The sequence below is a fragment of the Giraffa tippelskirchi genome, chromosome 1, assembly GCF_054371585.1.
Source record: "Giraffa tippelskirchi isolate mGirTip1 chromosome 1, T2T-mGirTip1v1.2.pri, whole genome shotgun sequence".
Taxonomy (NCBI): Eukaryota; Metazoa; Chordata; class Mammalia; order Artiodactyla; family Giraffidae; genus Giraffa; species Giraffa tippelskirchi.
The window spans coordinates 93,167,842-93,178,963 of record NC_137275.1 but is presented as its reverse complement, the minus strand read 5'-3'; the positions used below and the strand labels follow the sequence as shown (position 1 = coordinate 93,178,963).

Genomic DNA, 11,122 nt, shown 5'->3' with positions numbered 1-11,122 from the left:
AAATACGGCCATGTTTTATTTACGAATTTATCTATTTCATTTCCTATAGAATTTGAAGTAAATTAAACCAACACTTATAAAGAAATTAAATACATACATTTAAAAATAACCAAGAAAACCAGACTTAAACAAAGTTAAGGTCACAAAGAAAGTTGTAATGAAAAGATATGAGTTAAAATTCTATGACTCTGAGCTTCCCAGTGTCCATAACAAAAAAAAGAACTATGTCAATAATATGTTTACATCATCTGTAAAGTGAAAATACTACTTCCTCAAAAGAATCAAAGCTGATTGACAAGAAATACCTTATGTGAGATTTCTTATGGAGGGTGCTGTTGTTTAGGGCACAACTACAATGGACGTAACAGCAGATTTTTGTAATGTTCTTCATTATACGTCAAGTGCATGTGCCAAAATCGTCAATGAAAACAGTTATTCAGAAAATTAACCACGCCATTCCCTTGCTTAAAATCCTCTGTGGTCCCCCATTATCATGCAGATACTTACTTGGGGATAAAGTACCAAGCCCTTTGTGATCCCACTCTGCCTAGCATCATTTCCTGCTGGTCAGCAACCCTCACCCCATGGTAAACTATATGAGGATCCCTTTGCCTGCTTCCTAGGCCTGAAACACTCTCTATCCCATCCTCACCATCCATCTGAAGAATTCTTGCTTTTTTTTTTTTTTTTGCAGCCAATTAAGCTGACCTTCCTCTTTTCCCCAGGGGGGCCCAGTGTGCAATAGCCACAAACAGCAGCCTCCTTGGGGGTGTACGCAGCCTGTTGCCTGTATGGGCTGCCCTAAGGGACCTTGGAGACAACCCTTCTGGTGGACATTTATAATTGGCATGTTATCTCCAGTCTAGGCTCCAGATGGGTATGTGTGGTGCCTTTGGAAAGCCCCAGGGCACAGTAGCCATTAACCAAACATTATGTCCATCCACACCAAGCTGCAGAACAAGGAGCATGTGGTTGAGGGCCTCTGCAGAACCAAATTCAAGTTCCCTGGCTACCAAAAGATCCACATCTCCAAGAAATGGGGATTTACTGAGTTTAATGTGGATGAATTTGAAAACATGGTGGCAGAATAGCAGCTTATCCCAGATGGCTACAGGTCAGATACATCCCTAATCATGACCCCTGGACAAATGGCAGGCTCTGCAGTCAGGAGAGCCTTAGTGCCGTCCCTTCCTCACTCATAGTTTTTGTTGTGTGCTCAGTCATGTCCGACTCTTTGTGACCCCATGGACTGTAGCCTGCCAAGTTCCTTTGTCCATGGAATTTTCCAGGCAACAATATTGGAGTGGGTTGCCATTTCCTACTCCAGGGGATCTTCCTGACCCATGGATTGAACCCACATCTCCTGTGTCTCCTGCATTGGCAAGTGGATTCTTTACCGCTGAGCCACCTGGGAAGCCCCCTCCTTAAGCATACCCACCAGTAAATCCTACTTTTCTGTCAAAAAAAGAATTCTTGCTCTTTCAAGACCCAATCCATGTGTCAACATCCTAAACACCCCTTCCTACCAACTTTAAATTCTCCCATCTTCTTTGTTCCAATAATTACTTTTACTTGTCACTGCTAAAACACTTATCAAGTTGTTGATAATTACGTATTTATCTCTCTCCTCTACTAGATGGTGTACTGAAGGTGAACCCAATTTTTATAGATTTTCCGTAAATATTTTCAAACAAATAAGTGAGAGACAAAAGTTACAAAAACAACAAACTCACTTAGACTTGCCTGTTTTATTAATGTACATAATGGATAAAGTACCCATCTTTCCTGGGTGATGGGAATGTTTTTGTTCAATGAGGTGACTCTGGGTGGGCTCCTGGATGGGGACTGATCATCAGAAAGACCAAATCATGATTAGACAACTTGGAATTTTCAGGCCTAACCCCCCATTCTTATGAGAAAAGAGAAGGGCTGGAAATGGAGTTAATGTCTTTGATGAACCACCATAAAATTCTAATAGTATGGAGTTCAAAGAGCCTCTAGGTTGGTGAATGCATGGAGATGTGGGGAGACTGATGGACCCGAAAAGGGCATGGAAGCTCTGTGCCCTTCCCACATACCTTGTCCTATGCATCTCTTCCATCTAGCTGTTCATCTATATCCTTTTATAATCAATTAATAAACAGTAAGTAAACTTTTAAAAGAAAATTCTCTGGCCTTACCTCTCATCATTCTCTCTCCTGTACTTTTACAACCTGTCCTTGTCTTTCAGTTCTTCAACCAAGCTCTTCTCTGTCACTTCCAGAGCCCCAATCTGTCACTTTTTCATCCCTTCTTCACCTAAAACCCCACTTCACCTCCCCAACTCTTATCTGTCCTTCGTGTCTCAAAGTAGACATTCTTATATCTGTGCTCCCTTTGCACTTTGGATCTAATTTCTCACAGCACTCTCGTGGTACTGTTCCACAGAGAGTCTCTGTTGTTTACTCATTAGTCCTGAATGTCCAGCACAATGCCTGGCAGGGGGTTGGCACTCAATAAATATCTGTTGAATAAATAAGTGGAAGAAAGCAATAACCCAAAGGGATACAGAACAAACCATCCAAGGAGATTATGAGCAACTGAGTGTGAAAATATGAAACAGTGAGAATACAATTCTTGCTAAAAATTCCATGATTATTCCATTAACTCAGACATGATAACATAGTTCTATAGGCCTGTTCTTTTCTGTTCTCTTACATCAATAGCGAATCAATATCAACATCAAATAGTGAAAGCAAAAAAGACTTAAGGGATCTGTTCCTTATTTCTTTTGGACCAAGTTGTGTTCTCTAGAAATATCCTATGAACTAGTAATGGATATTCCACCAAAAAAAGAAAAGTCATTAAATATAAGAATATGTACTGGAATGTCCATGAAAAGGATAAAGGATACAGTCTCCAGAGAACACTTTGGAAAATGCTGCTCTACAATAGTATTTGATCTAAATCAACAGCTGCCACAGCTCAGACATGCAGGCAGTCCGCATGCCTTGTGTCTTGTAGCTCAGTCAGCATTTCTATCACAGGGGCCGCTCCAAGAAGCGACTGTATTCAAAGCTGTCCTCGTCCATAACACCTCACTCTTTGACGTGCTTTTCCACTCCACCTTTTCATCTTCATTGCTATCCTCAATCCTCGCTCGCATCTCCGCTCTAAAATGTACTAGGATTCACTTGAATTGGAACTTGCTTTGAGTGTCGACTCAAATCTATCATTCAAGGCAATGACAAGATCCAAGAGTAATAAGGTCCCACGTGGAAAATGTGTTTCAGCAGAGCATACAATAGGCAGCCAACCAGACACAAACTTTTCTAGCTAATTTATGAGTTTGTACTTACAAGTGGAAGGGGAGGCTGGAATATGAGAACAAGAAAAGCAGATGAGCCACGTTTATATTGAACCTCTATATCAAGTCACAGACTGAACAGATAGGCACATTGATGTTGTCAGACTGTGGAAGAAAGAGTTGCTGACTCCACCTGTGGCTGAAATGATGGGTACATAAACAAAATATCAACTATCTGAGCCACATGGTGTTGAATAACTGTGGAGTTTCCTATTTCGTCTCCCTTTCATAAAATATCAGTAAAAATAAACATACACAAACACAAGGGATAATGGCAAAATTGGTTCAAAATGTTGGATGAGAGAATTTACCTTTAAAGGTTTTAGTGACGTATTTGGCACTATTTGCTACTTTAAATTTACTGTCCATAACTTACTGTCCACAATATACTGTCATAATTTGCTCTCACTTCTCTTTTTTAATTCATCTAACCGTTTTAGCAGTGCTCTGAGAGTTCCACAACAGTAAAGATATCTTTTCTACTTTAAGGGCCAAAGGACTCATTGATTTTATTTTTTTCTTTAATTAATTTATTTATTTTAGTTGGAGGCTAATTACTTTACAATATTGTAGTGGTTTTTGCCATACATTGACATGAATCAGCCATGGGTTTACATGTGTTTCCCATCCTGAACCCCCCTCCCACCTCCCTCCCCATCTTATCCCTCTGGGTCATCCCATTGCCCCAGCCCTGAGCACTTGTCTCATGCATCGAACCTGGACTGGTGTTCTGTTTCACATATGATAATATACATGTTTCAATGCTATTCTCTCAGATTGTCACACCCTCACCTTCTCCCACAGAGTCCAAAAGACTGTTCTATGCATCTGTGTCTCTTTTTCTGTCTCACATATAGGGTTATCGTTACCATCTTTCAAATTCCATATATATGCATTAGTATACTGTATTGGTGTTTTTCTTTCTGGCTTAACTTCACTCTGTATAATGGGCTCCAGTTTCATCCACCTCATTAGAACTGATTCAAATGTATTCTTTTTAATGGCTGAGTAATATTCTACTGTGTATATGTACCACAGCTTCCTTATCCATTTGTCTGCTGATTTTAAAAGAGTACTTTCCTCCCTGACTCATCACCCCTCCCAAAAATATAAGATAGGGAAAAAAAATCTAATTATGTTATGCTCTTGATACCAAAAAAGAGGGAGGGAGAGGAAATACATAACATAAGAATGGGGAGAGTGAAATATAGCATTTGATAAAATTCAATAGCTATTCCTGATAAAAATTGAAAAGAATTGAGTTTTCTTAACATGATATGGAGATGAATATATTAGAAACCTACAGCAAATATCTTTCTTTTTTCCTTTTTTTTTTGGCCATGCCAAACCGTTAATAGGATCTCAGTTCCCCAACCAGGGATGGAAACGGGCACCCCCTGCATTGGAAGGGCAGAGTCTTAACCACTGGACTACCATGTAAGTCTATATTTTTCTTTAAAAAAAACAAAACAAGAACACTTTCCTGGGAATTCCTTGGCAGTACAATGGTTAGGCCTCTGCACCTTCACTAGAAGGGGCTCAGGTTCAATCTTTGGTTGGAAAACTAAGATCCTGCAAACCATGCCCGGTGACAAAAAAAAAAAAAAGAATCACCACAATCTACAAACATGTTTCTTAATAGCAAAATGTTAGAAACATTTCCTTTAAAATCAAAAACAAGAAAAGGATATTTAATATCACTACTGCTATTAAACACTGTATTGAAAGTCTCAGTCAATGCAATCAGAAAATAAAAAGTGAACCAAAAGTGTTAGAAAGAAACAAAACTGCCTGTGTTCCTTGCCTCTGGCTGCTGTAATAAATTAGCAAAATTTAGTGGCTTGAAACAACACAAATATATTATCTTATAGTTCCATAGTTTGGAATCCAAAATGGGTCTCACTGTGATAAAGTCAAGGTGTTAGCAGGTCAGCATCCCTTTTTGGTGGCTCTAGAGGGAGAGAAAGACATATCCTTGGATTGTCCAGCTTCTAGTGGCTGTGTGCACCCCTTGGCTCATGGCCTCCTTCCTCTATCTTTAAAGCCGACATCAGGCCAACTCTTGAGGCTGCCATTTCTCTAGTTCTTCCTTTTCTGCCTCCTTCTTCCTCTTTTAAGGAGCTTTTGATTACATGCGTCTACCTGTATAATCTAGGGTTCACCCTATTGTAAAGTCAGCTGATTAGCAAACTTAATTTTTCTGCATCTTAATTCTCCTTTGGTGTATAGCAAAGGATAATATGTATAACATATTCATATTTTCCAGAGATTTAGGACATGGACATCTTTGGGGGGGTCATTATTCTGCTTACTGCCCTGCCATTATTCACAAATTATTTGAATTATTTGATTGTGTATATAAATAAATTTAAAGGAACTACAAATTATCAGAGTTTGTAGTATTGTCACTTGCTAAAATTTTTAAGTATAGCACCAATATTTTTTGTAAAATAAAGATGCTATCTATATCTCATACCTTTCTCATGCTATACTAGTAAGAATACTTGAAACTTTTCTCAATATGGTAATACCTAAATATTGATTGACTTCTATTTATCTTCAAAATATTAAGCTATTTGAGGATTTCCTGAAAGAGCATATAACAGGCTGTTATTTTACATACTGCCGCACTGAACCCTCATAATGCTGAGAAGTAAATATTATTCTCTCTCTTTTATAAATAAAAAAGCTGAGACTCAGAGAAGTTGGATCACTGGTTATCCAGAAATAAGTGACCGCATGAGTATCTTAATGCAAGACAAACATTATAGCTCTGGAAAGTTCTACCGCTATACAGTTCCACCTCTCTGCCCTCTCGGAGGTACTTGGTGACACTACCATTTCTTACACCTTGAAATGACATGATTCCATATGTGACTAGTGACAGTAAACAACAATATCACTTTAAATTTGCATGGCATTTTGTGTACTTAAACCGTTGTCATATCATTTACATCTGATTCTCACGACATATAAGATGAATAACAGTATATTAATATTTGTTTGAGAAAAGGGTTCAGAGAAGAAGATTGGCCCAGATGACACAGCTTTTCCTAGCAGACCATAGAACCAGAGTCTCCTAACTTCTAGAACACTGTGCTACACCAAAAAATAAAGTGCGAAAACCCGCAAAACACACAATGTTCCAAAAGCCTTTTTGATATGTATTTCCATGAGATGTTTGGAGGCAGAAAATAATCTATTCTAAAGTCTCATCATTTTCTTCTGAGTTTCTTTAGAGGGGGTAATATTAGGAGTAAATTATTTCTAGAATATTCTTAATTGATGTTTGAAGTCTTTCTTGGCATTCGAAAGGCAAGTCATTTAGTGTTTAAGAACTCAGTTGCTGGAGTCAAAAGGCCTGTATTTGAATCCCTGTTTGACCCCTTACGATGGCAGTTTATCTCATCTCAGTAGGCTTCAGTGTCCTAGTATGTAAAATGGGAATCATTTCACTCCCTCGAGGTAGTGAGTTAATACAGGCTTCCCTGGTGGCTCAGACGGTAAAGAATCTGCCTGCAATGTGAAAGACCTGGGTTAGATCTCTGGGTTGGGAACAGTCTCTGGAGTCGCAAAGAGTCGGATATGACTGAGCAAATAACTCTAGACTAGACTAGTGACTTAGTACGTACACAGGCATAAGTCAGAGCCTGGCCCAGAGTCAGTGCTCTGTAAACACTAGCTATTATTCTCTCCAGAGCAGAAGCCTTGCATATCTATTATCTTAGTGGAAAGATCACAGCGATTAGAAGGTTCCAAACTATATTAGTTGTTAAAAGCTAAATGCTTTCTCTGGCATTTCAGGGATGCCTTTACTGTCACAAAAGTATCTGTATTAACCTAAGCACCAACTCTGATAGGAGAGCTAATGAGAAGGATAAGTAGTTTTCTTCTCCCCTCAACCCAGCTTTATTGAAATATAATTGACAAATAAAAATTGTATATATTTAAAGTATATAATATGATGTTTTGATATATGTACACATTGTGAAATGATTGTCAAAATCAAGCTAATTATCATATTCATCACCCTACATGGTTACCATTGGTGTATGTGCATGATGAGAATACAGTATTATTAACTATAGTCATTAGACTCTACATGAAACTGTACACTAGATCTCCAGAATTTATTCATCTTACATAACTGAAACTTTGGACTTTTTGCACCCATTTTGCCTACTTCTTAGCCCCTGGAAACTACCATTCTACTGTCTACTTTAATAAGTTCAACTTTTTTAGAGTCCACATATAAGTGAGATCACACAATATTTTTCTTTCTTATATATATCACATTTTCTTTTTTCATTCATCTCTTGATAGACACTTAGAGTGTTTCCATATCTTTTCTTAAAATTTTATTTGTTTATTTATGGCTGTGCTGGGTCTTTGTTGCTGCACAGGCTTTTCTCTAGTTGCATCGAGCGGGGGCTACTCTAGCTGCAGTGCGTGGGCTTCTCACTCCAGTAGCTTCTCTTGTTTCAGAGTATGAGCTCTAGGACACATGGGCTCAGTAGTTGTGGTCCCCAGGTTCCAAAGACCAGGCTTAAGAGTTGTGGTGGAAGGGCTTAGTTGCTCCAGGCCTGTGGGATCTTTCCAGATCAGGGATCAAACCTGTGTTTCCTGCGTTGGCAGGCGTATTCTTTACCACTGAGCCACCAGGGAAGCCCCTCCCTATCTTGACTATTGTAAATAACACTGCAGGTAGTGTTATTTACACTCTACAACTTGAGTTCAAAAATAATGAATGTCACCACTAAAGATAGTTTATTATTGACAGGAGAAATATATGGGACTCAGGAATGAACAATGAGAGGAAAGACCATCAAAAGAATGTCACCACTAAAGATAGTTTATTATTGACAGGAGAAATATATGGGACTCAGGAATGAACAATGAGAGGAAAGACCATCAAAAGAATGTCACCACTAAAGATAGTTTATTATTGACAGGAGAAATATATGGGACTCAGGAATGAACAATGAGAGGAAAGACCATCAAAAGACAGTTGCATTAAGAACCACTGAAGTAGAGACATTTTGCTACATTTTCACCTGTGTGGTTTGCACAGTCTAATCAAAGCTGGACAAGCTAGAATTCCAGTGTCTTTCCTGAGCAGTTCCACATGCCAGAACACTTATATAACCCTGAACTTTTGTGTTCCAAGGCTGGCACTACATGATGTCCTGTAATAGTAACAAAGACAAAGAGATTAACACCAAGCTCGGGGTACTGAGACTTTCATGAAATAGTTTCTTCCTGTTTAAGCTAATAGTGTAGAATTTTATTGACACTCAATAAAGGTTAACTCATAAACTCTTCTGTTATATAGCAGTTCAGTGCATGCTTGTGTTCTCTTAAAGACATTGCATTTTATCTAAAAGCCAGCCAGCACTGAAGCTCAGCAAGAAGTCAGTAAGTAACTCTAATGACGTTTCCTCTGCAGAGGCCATGCCTCTCACTCACATGCACTTGAGCTATTTTCTAATACTAGCAATAGGTTCACAACAAACCAAGAAAACACTCTTGTTCAAGGTCCTTTGAGGCCAACGGCTTGAATCTAAGGGATCTGCCAACCCATCCAAACCTAACTGGGTTCTTAGCCCAATATCACATGGGCACTGTGACCAAACTCTTCTTCATCAGTTCAGCTCAACAAATAGTCACAGAAGTTGCAATCGAGGTCCATAAAAATAAGACACAAAGGGATCCTACAAGTACAGAGGTAATAGTAATAGCTGTCATTTAATGAGTGTGCACTGCATACCAGCATGCTAAGTTATCACAAACATTATCTTGTTTATATCACCCTGGGATTTAGATATGATTTTTTAAATTTTATTTATTTGTTTATTTCTGGCTGTGCTGGGTCTTCATTGCTTGATGTTTCATTGCTGGGCTTTCTCTAGTTGTGGCAAACAGACAGACTTCCTGCTTTGGCTTCTCTTGTTGAAGAGCATAGGCTCTAGGGTGAGAGGGCTTCAGTAATCGCAGCGCAGGGGCTTAGTTCCTGGACCAGAGATAGAACCCGTGTCACCTGCATTGGCAAGAAGATTCTTAACCCCTGGACCACCAGGGACCAACAATAGAAACTATTGGTCTCAGTTTACACATTATAAAACTGAAAGAAATCTTAAGTGATTTCCTCCAAGCTCACACAGCTAGAAAATAGCAGAGCCAGAATCTGAAATTAAGCTGATTCTCCATGCTCACCACGAGGCTAAAACTAATGGCCTTGCAGTCAATTTAAAGTTAGAGGTGTGTTCAGGGTATATAGTGTGGCACAAAGCGACACTTTGGCAAAACCACCTTCATTTCTCACTCTGCATGTCAAGAATGCTGTAAAGGATTATGGCTGGATTCAAGAAAGGAAGCCATGAACCCTAAAAGACTCCAAATGTATGCTTCTAACAACTGGGAACTGGAAGGGTGATCATCCCCTCCTCTCTAAGACCAGAACCAGAATTAGGAATCACACTACTTGCTAAAAAGGTTTTCTGTCCTCCCATCACAGAATTCTGAAGGATAAAGGCTTCTTAAATAGTGTATCTCACCAATAGAGGGCAGACCCTGAATGCCCAGAAAATCTGTATCCTTAAATGCCCTTGGACCCAGTTTCCTTAAAATCTCACATATAATAGTTATAGCTGCCAGTCCTTCTGGTTATATTAGTGACCCCAAATTTATTTCATTTATTTGAAATAATGTCTTATTTTTAAGAGAACAGTATCAAAAACAAACTACATGTTTCTACAAGTTCCAAATCCCAATAATGCAAGGATTTGAACAAAACTTACATATACCATTAGCAGGCTTTCACAGCAAACCCAAGGAAAGATGTGTATTTGATAAAACTCAGAAATCTGAGGGCTAACTGGCAAATATCAGTTAAAATAAATAAACTATAAACAAAATATTTGCCCTAGAAAGGCCCACCTCCTTGAAAACTGGCAGAAAAAAACTTGCCTTAGTGCTAATAAATTCTCTTTTTGTTTTATTTTATTTATTATTTATTTATTTCTGGCTTCACTGGGTCTTCATTTTGCTGCATGCAGGCTATTCTCTAGTTGCAGTGTTTGGACTTCTCATGGGGTGACTTCTCTTGTGTGACACACTAGCTTAGTTGCCTCATGGTATGTAGGGTCTTCCCACTAATATATTCTTGATTTTTAAAAATTAAGTCAACTATGTGCTTTTTAAAACAATAACCAATAACCCCATCTTTTATAAAATTACCGTGACTGATTTGATAGCAATTTCTGAAATTGTAATTAATATAAAACGATTTGATTGTTCAAAAAGTGAAAATTTTCTAATAGCTGTCTTTCAATATTTCTCAAGCTACCTTCCCCAGCCCTACACTTTCTTCCAGTCAAAAACACTTTAGCACACAACACATATAAAGCTCCCAGATATGATGAGCAAAGGGAAGTTCCTGTCCTCAAGGTATGTGCAATCCATACAGACACCATCAACCATTGGAAAGCCCTGGACGCATACAATAAATTCAATAATGGTAACGCTAAGAAAATGTTGTGGGAGAAATCAAGAGAAATATTAAATAGTTCTTGAACTCCTGATTCTCAAACAGAAGAAAGGTGCTTTCATATTCAGTTCAGTTCAGTTCAGTTGCTCAGTTGTGTTCAGCTGTTTGCAACCCTGTGGACTGCAGCACACCAGGCTTCCCTGTCCTTCATCATCCCTTGGAGTTTGCTCAAACTCATGTCCATTGAGTCGATGATGCCATCCAACCATATCATCTTCTGTCATTCCCTT

General features: G+C 38.7%; 1 non-coding gene across 1 annotated transcript; it reads left to right on the top strand.

Moving 5' to 3' along the window:
* Positions 1 to 688: 688 nt before the first annotated feature.
* On the top strand, positions 689 to 823 carry LOC145521791 (small nucleolar RNA SNORA70). Its single transcript, XR_014065702.1, has one exon. It is a non-coding gene; the product is annotated as a small nucleolar RNA SNORA70 (small nucleolar RNA).
* Positions 824 to 11,122: the final 10,299 nt, after the last annotated feature.